The sequence below is a fragment of the Protopterus annectens genome, chromosome 12.part0 (genome assembly GCF_019279795.1).
Source record: "Protopterus annectens isolate FY-2018-M chromosome 12.part0, PAN1.0, whole genome shotgun sequence".
NCBI lineage: Eukaryota > Metazoa > Chordata > Ceratodontiformes > Protopteridae > Protopterus > Protopterus annectens.
In genome coordinates, this window is record NC_056746.1 from 678,362,339 (window position 1) to 678,377,963 (window position 15,625).

Sequence of the window (15,625 nt, forward strand, 5' to 3'; positions counted from 1 at the left end):
AGTGCACTGTAGTATCCCTGTTGATGTCCTTGATCTTAGGCCATTCCAACTACCTGTACATGTGTAATCTCTGTGGCGCATCTTGTAATTGTGTAGTACTATAATGATGATATGCACATAGGCAGGGGTTCTTATCTGAACACTGGCAACTGTGTGTGTGTGTGTGTGTGTGTGTGTGTGTGTGTGTGTGTGTGTGTGTGTGTGTGTGTGTGTGTGTGTGTCAGGGTGTGTGTTACTGTGTCTGTGAATCCCTGAGTGTGTGGGTGTGCCTGTGTTTGCATGCTGTCATGGCAGTGGGTATTACTGCTTCCCAATGAGAAGCCACTGTTCCCACTGGCCTTTACCATTGTCATCCAGCATACCACTCTTTTACCTCCTCTGTGCTCCAGATAACCTGTGATGTCACCCACTATGGATGTGATGGCTCTGAACACAGCAGCTTACTACACAGCTATCATGCTCTTGGATCATTAGAACAGTAAACATAAATGAAACATGGGAGAATGTAATTGTGATGTGGAAGCTACAAAGTGCATGCAGGTATTGTCATACTGACCTGTGGGTAGTCAACATGTACATATGGGACACTAACCACAAACACCGACATCCCCCGGCACATGCAACTAAACCTGAAAGAGAAAGGCAGAACGTCAAGATCAACATGCAGTTAGTGTTGTTACACATGATACATACTGTCAAATGTACAAAATGCATTCTAAAACTGTAATACATGGTATGTCTGTGGCCTGTCACCACTACTCAACAACAAATGGACAGCAGCCCTCTGAAGCCTCAGAACTTCTCTGTTGTGTCATTCAGCACATGCCTGTGCCTCCATTACAGCCCGAAACATGCATCTGGTGACTCCAGTTGATGTGCTTTGTCTCGCAGGGGCATGTTGGCCAGTGGTCCTCCTACGAGCAGAGCTGGGCACATGCCTGTGTGGGACATCACCAGTCTGTTGACTAGGATCATGGTGTGCAGGCACACCTTCCATAGTCTCCACACTTCCCTGCTACCACCCTCCAACTGTCCTTCCTCTATGGCCAGTGGTGATGGTTTATGTGCAGGCAGGGGAACTGTGTGTGGGGATGAGGGGGAGACAGGTGGAATGGCAACCGATGGCACATATTCAGCCCCTGACAACCCTGCCTGTGCCTCTGCCTCAATCATACTATAATCATCACTGCTAGAGTCTGTGGGGACACTAACATCAGGTGAACCGCAGGAGGGCAACGCACCTACATCAACACCTGTGAGGAGATGACAAGAACTGTACATTACAAGTTATATCAGACACACACAGACAGACAGACAGACACAGGCACACACACACACACACACACAGACAGACACACACACACAGACAGACACACACAGACAGACAGACACACACATAGACACACAGACAGACACATAGACACACATGCTACATGCAGGTGATATGGCAGATGGCATTCAACTTAGACAATTGTAGTTTCAGCTTAGACAATTATAGTGGTAGTTATCATACATTCCTGAGTTGCACACAACAGCATGCATGTGTTATAGCAGATGGCATGGACCTTACACAATTATAGTAGTGGTTAGCATACATACCTGTATTGCACCATTTGTGTTAGTAGACTATGCCTCATACCTGCAACACAATGCATGCACATTGCACCATTTCACCGCACTGCCATGGTGTGTGCAACATACACCATATGTTAACAGACCATCGCTGACCTTTGTACATCTACCACTGATGCTTTGTGTTGGCCACCGCCCCGATGTATGAGAACATGAGCAGTAGGGTATGTTGACTGCATACTACGTTTGTCTGTGCCCTAGCTTGCATATCTTCCCCAAAGCAGTGCATGTCTGTTCAACATTATTCCACTTACCCCTAAGCTGAGTCTACACACATGTTTGACATGGCTGTCCCTGCTTTGCAATGGTGCTACAGCCCAACACAGGTTTACAGTACACCGGCCTGCTGTGTGGCGTATGATCTTGCCAATCACATGTAGTATGACATGTCTTCCACTGACATGTTGAATGACATGCATACATGTGTAACACAATGGTGTCCTTTCCAATCTACAGTACGGTAATGGTGCCCCAATGCAGGGATGTATTATACTAACATGGGCCTTCAGCTGATGCAATGTTGTCTGTCCACCCTACAAATATGCAGGGATGTACTTCACATTGAGCTGATGTGCATAGCCATTGCAGGCCATCATGTGGCTTCACAATTGCTATACAGTGTGAGCTACTGACACAGTTCATAGCCATGACTATGTTCACATACAATACATATCTAATGTGGAATGTGACCCACGTCACTGAGGTGTATACACACTAAACCCTAATGTGGAATGCATGACACAGGTCACAGAAGGGTATACAGATGACATCCCTGCACATCTGCAACCATATTACTGATGTCTGGCAACTATGTCCACACATGGCTAATTTAGCAGTACTCTGTGTCCCACATACCATCTGCGTACCTTACACACATGAGGACCAGGCATGACAGTGATGTCTGACACCAGCCAGGTGAATGTACTCTATCTGTGGCTTGATGTGGTTGTATGTGTATGTTGTGCAACACATGTATGTATTTGGATATTGTATAGGTGAATGCTTCCATGTCGTGACACACTCAAGATGTTCAAGAAATGTTATGTGGTGGTTTTGTGTTATGTCTACACAAGCTGTGCACAGGCCTGTATGATGTTTAGTGTTTTACATCTGCAATATCACCATTACACAAAGGTCATAGTTGTATTGTGTCGAGCCAATGTACAACAGGGTGTACACACATGTACATCACTTCTACTGTATGTGTTGCTTCATGTCTCTGGCCATCCTCCATGGCCATGTGTACACATCTTCTGTCCAGTGGTTGTGATGGCCATCTTATTTCACATGTCAGTGTTATCCCATATGACATACACCCATAGATGTCATATGCTCCACTGAGGACAGGGTTATGCAGACAAAGGGTGATATGTATGGGATGTGAGACATGTTTTCCAGGATAGTTGAGCAGTGTTGCAGTCAGCCCACTACATGCCATGGACATGTCGGATAGCACATGATATTGTGTGACATTCATAGCAAGGGTATAATCCACAAGGGTGTAGCCTGTAGGCCAGTCATACTCCAGCTCCAACACATTTAGAGTGTGTGCACACATATGCTCTCTGTACAGTACTGTTCGTATTCCCAACATGTGTAATGCTGATATGTAGTACCTGTCCCTACAGTGGAACACACCTCCACCATTGTATTCTCTGTTGTCCACACATATGACAATGGCAGTTTGGAAGGTTTAGTGTAGGTGTTTCATATAGTCTTCAATTGTTTCACATGGGTAAACATTGTGATGCATTGCAGGTCTGACCAGAGTCCATTAACAGGACCACCATACATTATGTGTACGTTATGGCAGATAGCATGCAATTAATATGTTCCATGCATTATCAAGTCTGGTAAATAATAACAATCTCACCTGACACAGGCTGCAGTCACTGCAAAACGCCAGATGTACCTAAACAGGAGTGTCACAGCAGTAAGATCATTATCCACACCTGTGTGATAGCTACAGGGTGCATTGTCCATGTTAGCACATAAGCCAGTACAATACACTATACTATGGAGTATGCACATCTATACATACATAGAGAAGCAGACTATAGTATGTGGCATGTGTGCATACATGCCTTGCACATGATGTTACATTACATATTGTACAGTAACACATGTAACTATGTGAAATATAGTTGTGTTATATGTGCAGTAGTGACTTACCAGGCAACTCAAGGCTCGGTGGTTAAGAGACACCCACCTCCACAATACCAGCTAAAGCTTGTGGATGGAGGTCTGCAGGTGTCTCCAGGTTGGTCAGTAGCTCCTTGGTACGTATGAGTGTGGGCTGTGTAAGTGACCCCCACCTGTTTCACCTTGTTCCCTAGCAATTGCATTAGCACGCTGTTTCGCCCATCTTATGAGGTCAGTGCAGTGTTGGCGCACCCACTGATAGGTGCGATTGCGACCGTCAACATCATTTACCCTCTTTCAGAGTTCCTCCCACAGGGCATCCTGCTGTTGTGCATCCTGTGGCACATGGCTGAAGAGTGGTGTGTGGTTGTCGAGAAGGTATGTGATGAGGACCTCATCCTCCAAGCAGCTGTACACCGGCAGTCTGCTACATGGCATACCTGGAAGACATAATGATGGAGACAGGTCACACTAACTCACAGAGAAGTACAGCAGTAGAGCTGAAAATAAATGTGTATAACATTTATTAAGATTACAAATACGTCTTTGTGAATCTGCATGACACTAACACCACTGACATGTATAAGTCACACACATTTCACACTTACTGGTGATGTGATGTTATCGCCATATATGTGTGTGTCATGTGATGACATTGCTCATACACCATGTGGATGTTGTCTTGATTTGGGCATGTCTGTTTGCCTGTACTGGTGTCTTTACCTATCAGCACATGCCTGGATGTGTTCACATTAATGCAATCGACCTTAATGCTGTGTATATGTCACATATATAGTCATACATAGCCATTATGGACATGACCTGTGACCCTGCAGACTTGCAAGCATGTATGTGTTTTGCCATATACATCTACATGGCACTGTACACCTGTGTAGCATCCTGCCATGTATTGCCTATGTTGCACATGTGTAACACATGGGACAATAGCTATGGTATTTGAGGGTTGGATATCAACTATACCATGTATGGTTATAGTGATCTAGTAGGCTATATGCCCTGGGCCATTTGTGACCCTAGGCAGACAGGTTACCTAGCTGTAGGCAACAGACAGGTAAGTTTCAGTGGCCAGTTCAAGCAGTGCCACAGAACTGATCCACAGGGTTACTGATATATTTGGCATGCGGTCATCACACCATGTCACAGAGAAGTGCGACGTGCAGCTTCGCTGGACAGGGTTGCATAGTATGGCAAGAGTATGTTAAGTGTATGAGGCAGTGATCTGTCAGGCATGTTGTGATCCTTGTACTAGAAAGTTGGATGTTCATGATGTATGTGTTTATTCGAGATCAGAATGTGTTAAATGTAGCATGTCCAACACCTCTGGGTTGGACATGGCTTTATTCAGAGTAGGCTGCATGCTACATAGTGCAGCTAGGGATTGGGAATGGCAGTGTAGGTCATGTACACATGGGAAATAACCCTTAAAGGAAATATGTGATCTATTATTGGTCACATGGGTGCTGAGTATGGCTGAGCTTTTATCTCTATATTCCTTGATGGCACCCTGACATGATTAGGGGTGCCACATACAACTACCTGTCTGGTGTCTTGAAGTAACTATCAAAGGAAAGTACTGTCCGGCTGCATCCCATACACACAGTTGCCGTTATGTTGACCGCTGCCTAGGTGGTAGTTCATGGGTACAGGGTTTGTAACATAGGGGATGACAATGCAATACTTAGCTGTCAGATTGTGGCCATACATCACACACCACACATCTGACATACTAAGGCCCTTCTGTATGTTGAACGCAGCACACATTGAGTCAACTATTGCTCCTAGTTCATAGTCATTTGAAAACATCAATAGGCTGATGCCTTCTGTGTTAGTCTGTGTGGTGTAGATAACAAAGAGGGGGAGTACCAAGAATGACCCCTGTATTACTGTGTCTGGCACTGGTTTGATGTGCGTGTATTAGTCAGACACCTTCTTTATTGTTGGTTCTGCCAGCAGTCCAGTTGACAACCACTCCTGTGACATAGGAATATACACCTAGTTTACTGAGTATAGCTGGAACACAGTATGGGTGATGGTGTCCTACGACCTGGCAAGTTCATGATATGCAGTGTGAATCAACTCTACTGTCATCTACATCTGTACTGAGTACATCAAATACATTGATCATGGTTCATGGCTGTACAGACCAGATTCAGCAGAGTAGCTGTGCACTATGTCCCATTATCAATGGTGTCTCCCACTTTGTGGGGTGTGATAATTGTTGCTGTGCACCATTCGGTATGTACACAGCCTGACATGGAGCTATGACTGAACATGATGTGTATGTGGATCACTGAATGTTTTTGTAGGATACACCCTGGGATGTTGACAGGTCCCATGAAAGCTGTATGTATGGCTTTAGAGAGTGCAGCTTGTACCTGCATAGTCATTAGTACAGGGTCCCTGTAGTGTACATGGATATATTATTAATTGTACCTGTTGGGGGGGAGGTGGGAGTAGGTTTAGGTTCTCCAAGACCCTATCTGGATGAACGGGTGCTATTTCTGTAGGTGCAGTACTTCCTATGCCTTAGTGTTGTGCAGCGCAACAGGTCTTGTCGTTGCCATTACGATTAATGACACAGCTATAGAATGCTCTGTGATTGGCGTCATAATATGTGTCTGATTAGTTTCACAGCAGCTTTGTGTGGTTTTATATGGTGTATCTGCATCTTACTGAGGCTGACTAAGGATCACCTACACTAGTGTGTTCACTCGTGCAACAGTTACAGCCTTCTGTGGTACAGTATAAAGCATGGTACCACCAGTTTGCCTTCTTGTTTGTGTTGGGTTGAATCCTGGTTCTGTTTCAATGGCACAATCACTGCACATATGTGACTGCTAAAGGTTTATTTGTGTAAGATTCAGCATTTGCACATGCATTGTCCATCTGCATGGGTGTCATGACAGTCACATATATATGTGTGTGTGTGTATATATATATATATATATATATATATATATATATATATATATATATATATATATATGTGTGTGTGTGTGTGTGTGTGTGTGTGTGTGTATATGTATGTAGATATATATATTTATTGCATACATTTATCTGTACCTCCATAGATGTGTAGATGTTTTTAACCTATCTATATATCTAGACCTGTATATATCGACGTGTTTGTATGTATCTCTCTCTCTCTCTCTCTCTGTGTATATATATATATATATATATATATATATATATATATATATATATATATATATATATATATATATATATATATATATATATATATATATATATATATATATATATATATATATATGAGCATACACCTTTAATTGGGTACATGGGGGTTGTCCTATTTCAGCACATTCCTCCCTTGTGTGTTTTAACCTGTCTGCATACATGGTTGCGGGTTCTACTCCTGGAAGGTGTTATTATTTTACCTCTCAGAGTAGGCACTGGTCGGGAATGTGTGAATAACGCACATTTACGCGGTTGTAAGCAGGTTTGCCCATGGTCTGTGTGACATTAAACAAAGTTTAAACCTGTGAAGTGCTTCTCTGTTTACCGTGTTTCAGTGTCACTTACCGTTGCGCAAACCCATGGAAACCCGCTTACAACTGCTTAAGAGTGCTTTAATCCACCTGCATCCAACAGCCCTTATTCTGGCCCTCAAAATAACCTAACAGCCCTTGCAGGTCTTGAACCTGGGACCATGAACACCACAGTCACTGACTTTACCACTAAGGCATCTGAAATATGTACAAATGCTATGGTGTTTAGAGTATACATTGTACTACAGACATTTCTCACTACCAAAAACAAATGTGGCAGTCTGTTGATGTACATATGTCTCATACATGTTAATGTTCATATGTTTGTGAAATTAGGTGTTGCAATGTGACATGACAGGGTGTATTATGAATGAGAAAGGTTTTTGCTTTGAGTCCTTTTTATATTGTCCCCATACTCCATGTATACCCCTCCAGTTCACTTACTGGACATCCAACCCAGGCCCTCTTGATGCATGATTGCATTACCCATCATTCCACCACACCCCAATCTTCACATACACAACAACCGCGTCTTCTATGGTGAATTAGGTTAATATTAATTGTTATAATACCAGAGCTGCATGTGTTTTGTGTACACTTCAATTCCTTTGGAGTGCTTCTGTGTCAGGAAGTGTGTTCATAGATGTTTATATATATGGCTATTGAAGTAACTGTATAATATATATATATATATATATATATATATATATATATATATATATATGTATGTGTGCAGACATTGCTGGCATGCATATATATATATATATATATATATATATATATATATATATATATATATATATATATATTTCATATTAATGTGTAACAGTAATACATATGTAGACTGGAATGTGTTGGTTCACAAACTACAGTACATTACAATGTACTGTACATATGAACACAAAGTGACTGTCCCATTTCTGATCATTACAGTTAAATTCATATGGTATAAGGTGTAGTCTCAAGAGTATGAAACATGGATACACCTTGTATAGCTTAGTGGTAAGTCCCATGGCTATAGTATGCATGGTCCAGGGTTCAACATCTGCGATGCTTTACAAATGTTTTTTTACTCCAGAATAAGGCTCCTTTAAGCAGTTGTAAGCATGTTTAAAAGTGTTTGTGTGACATTATAGCAGCGGTAAAACACAGTTAAACAAACTTTGTAACGTATAACCTGTGCGCACAAACAAGTCCACATCTGCTAACTACTCAGGATACATACATATCAGTGAAGTAACATCTCACTATGTGATGACATAACATTACATTCTCTGTTGACTGTACTCTCCAGCACAGATGGGTTTATATTGGTGTTTTGAATGTTTATTATACATACAACTACTACCTATATATGCTAGCTGTGGTTAAGGTATACTTTTGAACATGATAAACATCCCTGCCTTTATCGGAATTGGAACCACGAATGCACAGAAAATATGCAGATGCTGTAACCATTTCACTGTTGACATTAATGTTACTTCTGCCTATTTCCTGTTTAGATGATTTCTATGTGTAAGCTAGGCTAAACAAAGGACGGAGGCCCCCAAACTCACTGAGCTTCACGTACTCTTGAAATAACAACATATAACAAATCTACTGTGAGACAGTACATTACATTCCTAACTATATTAGGCATAACCCCTCACTGATACACTTCAAGGGAAACCTTGTTGTGTGAATGGGTAACAGAATATACACCCCTGGGATCATGTGTCCCAGAACCATGCAGCCAGGGGGTGGGGGAGCCTGTCCAGTTTGATAGCTGTGAGACCTGCTGGGGTAATTGAATGGTGTTGAATTGTAACATTAACATGCCCTCTTTAGATCACTATGTGCCCCTAGCACCCTCCACAACCCCAGTATCCAACAGCTTCCAGCAACTCTGCCTGGAATTGCTTCATTGGCTATGCTTGACAGAGGCTCAGTTACTTCATCAATGGTGAGGGGAAAGCCAATACACTGTAGCTATGCTTCTAATTGCCCTTGGGCAGAGAGCTAGTAGGCTATATGTGACCCTCTAAAGTACAGGCCATCACAGTCATAATATGTGAATACACAGACCTTCAGATCACAATATACAGTGAGAAATCACCATGTAGTCAGGAAACAGTTAAGTACAGCAAGAACATGCAGAACACTGATACTTAAGTCACTCCAAAAGCCTATCTTGGAAGCTAGAAGACTTGTATAAGTTTAAGGCTTTCTCTTGCTTACCAATAGGTTACCTACAGGAGAGATGAAAAACAAGCACCGATGGGGAACATGCATGCAATGATACCATACCGGCCTATGTGTCAGCCTTAGGCTTTGGAATACGGGCCAAGGCTATTGGCACCCCCATGGTGCCTTATTTAGGAGAGTCTCAAAGGTGAATACCAGCTCCATAAACAGCACAATAGCAGATTCAATGAGGGTTATGCTACTCAACACCAGGGGTTGTGATCACAACACGCTTGCACTCACAGCACTCCCCCGGATGGACAACATCTGTGCAGTAACTAAGATCTGTCTTAAGGCTCCTGAGAGCACTCCAGCACTACCAGACTACAACCCATACCACACATTTCAGTCACAGAACATGGACTGACAGACATGGAGGGGCTGTATCCATATTCATCAGGGTTACTTACACCTCCAGGTTAGTGGGGCAGCATGATACCGCTGAGATCATCCATGTGCAGCTAACATCAGCCACAACTGCAATGTAAACTGTGGCCTGATACAGGGCACCCTCCATGACCCAGGACCACCACTCCACCTACCTGGAGACAGTGGAGAACATGACAGTCCTAACACACAACCTGGCATTGGTTGATGTCAACTACCATACCATTAACTGGGAAACTTACTCTGGTACTCACTTCCAGGCCCAGCACTTCCTGGAATTTATCACCTCATATGCCCTGTATCAGGTGATAACCTCCCTAACGTGGGGTGGAAACTACTAGAAGTGGTCATCACCAACATGGGCAACAGGTGCACCACAGTGGAGGTTAACCGGTCACTGGTTAGATCTGACCATGAACTATTTACTGTTTCCAGACCCAAGCATTTCCTCCACCCACAGATACTGCAGTGTATACCTTTCCTATAGCTAAATTTACACTACTAGTGACAGAGGTGGGGGGTTTCAGAGCCCCCATGCTAAGGGGAAACACTGCTCAAGATACAGACAGATTTACAAATTCAGTCTATAAGCACCTACATGGATGCATGGATCATGCCATCACTGGTAAACCAAGACTCACTCCTCCTAGTCAAGGACACTGGTCTGGTGGAACTCTGCAATAAATAGGCTATACTACAGAAGTAGGATAGTGTTTCAGACAAACAGCAAATCCCACGAAAGGCAAACATCCATGGCCACTATTAGTATGATACGTAGGTCCCTCATGACATCATCCAAGGCTAACATCAGCAGGAGAATACGCAAGGATTCGAAAGATAACCATGAAGCCTTCTTTGGCTATGTCAAGGATCTATGTGGTGACACACAGATTTGCACTGTGCCGGTGAAATATAGCACAAAATATGCTGACCCTACTGATATCGCCAACATCCTTGCAAATACATTGAGTGCATACTTCAACGCTAAAGAGCCCTCAGCACTACCCGAGAGGTACAGTATCCCACACATTAGAGACACACAGGTGGAAATGGCCCTCTCTAACAGCAGAACACAGCATCAATGGAGGCAGATGTAGTCCCAGACTGCATCTTGCAAACTGTACAAGACAACTTGCCCCCCACCTAATTAAGCTTTTCTTCCTCAGCCTCTCTACAGGCTACATGCCCATACAATGGTGCATGGCAACAGTTATTCCACTCCATCAAGGTGGAATCACAACTGACCATGGTAACTACCACCCCATAAGCCTGACTAGCCTGGTCTGCAATGGTATGGTTTACATCCTCATGGCACTCATTAACAAAGACATTGGTAACCTCCGAACACGTGACCCAACCCAGGTCAGCTTGGTTGAGTGCAGTTCATGCCTACTGAACCTGTTTGACGTCTTACATACAGTCACCAAGACGTTAGATGACAGGGGAGGTGGTTAACACATACTACCTGGACCTTGCCAAGGCTTTTAACACTGTGCCCCACTCAGGTATTATTGATAAATACACAAGCCTGTACATACACCCATACATCACAGGTTGGGTTGCCAATGGGCTTACACACAGAACCCACATGGCAAGACTAGCGGTCTCCAGGTCCAACTCTTGACCAGTCATGACTGGTGTCCCACAGGACTCAATCCTGGGAGCTCTACTGTTTGGCATATATGTCTCAGAGGTACAGGCAAACACAGGTGGACTATGGCAGACCATGTTTGGTAATAACTGCGAACTGGGAGCCATGATTGATAGTCCAGCTGACACAGACATCCCTCAAGGGGCCTCACAGAGAATGTCACAGGGTATCAACATCACAGCCTCCAGCCAAGTGCCACTAACTGTATGGTCATTCCATTGTGGAATTGGCACCCACATATTAACACATAAGTGGCAGCCACTTTAATATGGATGAGGTAATGGGGTATCTGGGAACTAAGGTAGATAGTGATCTCCCCTTTGACAATCCTATCTCCACAGTAGTTAGGACATCCTTCTATGCAGGCCATCTGATTACTAAAGGATTCCCATCTAGACATACTGGGGTTATACTGTCCGTTTACTCATCAATCATCAGTCCCATCAAAGGGTATAATAACCCATGTGGGATGCACCTCAGAAGACACTTCCAGCAGCTGGGGGGTCGATAAATGACCACGCCAAGGGGAATACTGACCTCCAACATATAGCCTATGCAGCCAGACTGAATAAACTCCTGCTTTACTCAGTGGCATCTCGTTTACCCAGAGATGATCTCCGCTGGCCAACACAGCCATGTCGAACTCAGGCTTGATGGATATGCTCCACCTATGGGAATCCATGTCACAGTGAGCCACACACTGTAGTTAGCTGAACCTTGCCACAGCAATAACTGGAAGATGCTGGAGGGACAGATTCCTGTCACAGACACTCCCCATACTTTGGAACAACATCCCTAACTACAATTATACAGAGCCCCTCACTAACACTCTGCAAGAGAAACCTTGAAGAGTGGATGGGGAACAGTAGATGCACCCCAGGGATCCCGCCATTGGCTCTGCTCCACAGAGGGATAGTTAATGAATCAATGGGGTGGCAAAAGCTGACACATTTTGGCTGGGCTAATGAATGGCCTCTGGCAGTTGGCCAAGTACCTACCTATGAATCTATACATACAGTATCTGCATATGCTGATAGCTTAATTTACTGTTCAGGTGTTTACTTACCTTGTGCCAGTGGTAGTTGTGTGTGCAATAGTTGAGGGCTGTCTATGTTGGATGTACACAGTGGACTGCCTATACATGACAATTTACAGGTAGTCTTGTGTGTGTGCCATCCATTTTTACTGTGTGTGCAGGTAGAGAAAGGTGTAAGTCCCCGGGTGCCTACACTGCCAGTGTGTGTGCTATACATTCCCTCTTTGCCAAGGCATGGGCATATTGGGCACCCCTCCATCTGCCTACTTGGGCTGGCTCAGAGTGTTTGTGGTCTGAGTACCTCTGTGGCTGTGGGGCCCTTGACAATGGTGGTGGGCTATGATGGCCTTCATCATTCAGTCCCTGCTGCAGCTGTTTCAGCAGGACCATATTGTGTAGCATGGCACACACTATGAAGATGTGGGCACATTTTCCTTGAGAGTACTGCAAGGCTCCACCAAATATGTCCAAGCAACAGAACCATGATTTCAGCATCCCAAACACACACTCTATGATGATTCTAATTTGTGCATGTGCCTTATTATGGCTTTTTTGCATGGGTGTGTGTGCATTTCTGATGGGAGTCATCATCCACAGTTCCAGTGCATAGCTAGAATCCCCCACCAGGTGGCCATTTGGGATGCCCCCCCTGGCAAATAACTGATACAGCTGTGAGGCATGCCAGATGTGGGAGTCATGATAGCTTCCAGGGCTGCCAGCACTCACATCCATGATAATGCCCTGGGCATTGCACATGACCTGGCAGTTGATGGAGGTTTTCCCTTGTGGTTTATGTAGTGCCTACCCTGGTCACTGGGTGGTGACTTGATGTGTATGTGCGTTCAGTCTATTGCACCCAGTACCTCCGGGTATTCTGCCACACGGTGGAACAGATGCATATTGCTAGCCAACTCCTCCTGCATTTGGGGGAAGTATATGCACTCATTGGCATGTGGTAACATGGCATCCAGGAACTGGTGCAGTATCCTGGATGCTGATGCCTGTGAGATCCTCATGATATCCCCACTTGGTCTTTGAAAGGTACCTGTAGATAGTATTCTCAGGCTTACACATACCTTCATATCCACTGGGATGGGTTCCCCTCTGTTTATTCTGGCTAAGAGGCGTGGCTGGCATAGCTCCACAAGTTGTTGTAGGATGTCCCTGTCCACCCTGTAATGCTCTACTATCTCCAGGTCATTTAGCCCTTGGTAGGTTACCCTGGGTCTGAACACTCTCCTCCTCCTCCTCTGGTGTCTGAGGTGGTTGTGTGCATTATCCTCCACACTGCCTTCAGTCTCCAACACATGCTGGTGGATTAAAGCTATGGCAGCCCCTAACATGTACATAATAAAAGTTCCCCATCTGTATACACCACTGGCGCAGAGAGTATGGGAATACAAAAATGTGTGTGAGGTGCTTTCACACATTATAGTATTGTGCTATGGATGCTGCCGATGTCAGTGGGTGTGTATGAGCTATTCCAGCTGCAGTGTGTCTTAATTATGGGTTTTGCAATGAGTACTGCAAGTGTGGGGCCTTAACTGTGGAGAACTACTTACCTGCCTTGATTAATCTGTTGCCCTTGAATTCACTTTTAGATCTAGATCCCCTCCCATTATCAGGCATGCATCCACCTGCCATCTTTCTTGTTTTGTACTTTCCCTACCCAGTCATGGCAAAATGTGCCTTGTAGCTGATATACTGCAAATCGGCTTTGTTCTGCTTTGACACGTTACTGTTTTCTTTGCAGTACAGCTCCTCCCCTTTCCTGTTCTGCAGGTAGCTGCTTGCAGTCTTGTTAGCTGTTGTCAATGGCCCACTGTAGGCTCCTATATGTTAATTAGTCATTTGTACTCCACTTTCATTGCTGCAGCATTTCCTTATTTTTTTCCTATATCCTTCCTGATTCAGCTGCAGTGCGTGCTACGCATACCTGTTTACCGGGTGTACGCGTGTTTTCATCTCTGTTCACATGCATACTCAGTTACCTTGTGTACTTTTAGCTAAGCATAGCCATGGCCAATTCGACACACCCCTATCCTGCAGCTTTGCCTAGCTAGGGGTAGACCGGTTTAGCAATGTTTCAATGTGCTTACAGCAATGGCGACACACCCCTTTCTTGATGTCATCTTTATTTCAAGGGCACACCTCGGTGTTATAATGCTATGCTGTGAGGTGCATCCTTACACCAGTGGGGAATCTGCGATTCACTATTACTCCTCTCATTTGCATGGCATTGCCTACTAATTCCTAGCTACTGCGCATAACACTGTCACTGCCCCTTAGCAGCCCTTGCACCATAAGTATGGTGTAGCATGCCTACCATTGACTATTATGGAGAAATCGTGATATGTGTTTCATTGCAGTTTTATTCTAAATTTTTATATAATTCCTTGCAATCCCCTTTGCGCACCGCTGCCCTGCGCTTCCACATTGCGATAGTGCGACTATATATATTAAATGTTAATTGTATATTTTGCACATTTTTTTTTTTTTATGCCAATAGCTATATAGTTAGCCATTGGCATCTATTAACAATATAATACATGAGTTTGGTTGGCTGTCATGGCTCCGATTTTATGTTTGCAAAAATGTAAACCGTTTTCTATGGTTTACATTTCTGCATGCTTACACTACGCCTGCACCACTTCCTGAATCACTACATACCTTCATTTGCATGCTACATTGCTGCACATGGGGTAATTAGCATACAAGGCTCAGGAGTTGTGCAGGTGTAGCATACGCAGGTAGTACACGTGGAAACAGCTTGTACCTGAATCACTCAGTGGCCATATTTGGTGTTAGAATGCCGACGCTACGCCTGCACCTGGTGCAAGCTTCATGAATCCCGGGGAATGTTTTCAAATAAAGTGTTCCCTATTCCTGTATTCACTGCAAGTGTGTTCTAATCTGGCACCAGTCAACTGTTACATGTAAATGAATAAAGAATGCACCAACAAATGTCTGAAATAAATGTAGTGAAATATCCAGAGTAAGGTTCAAGTCTGTGTTCTGCTTATT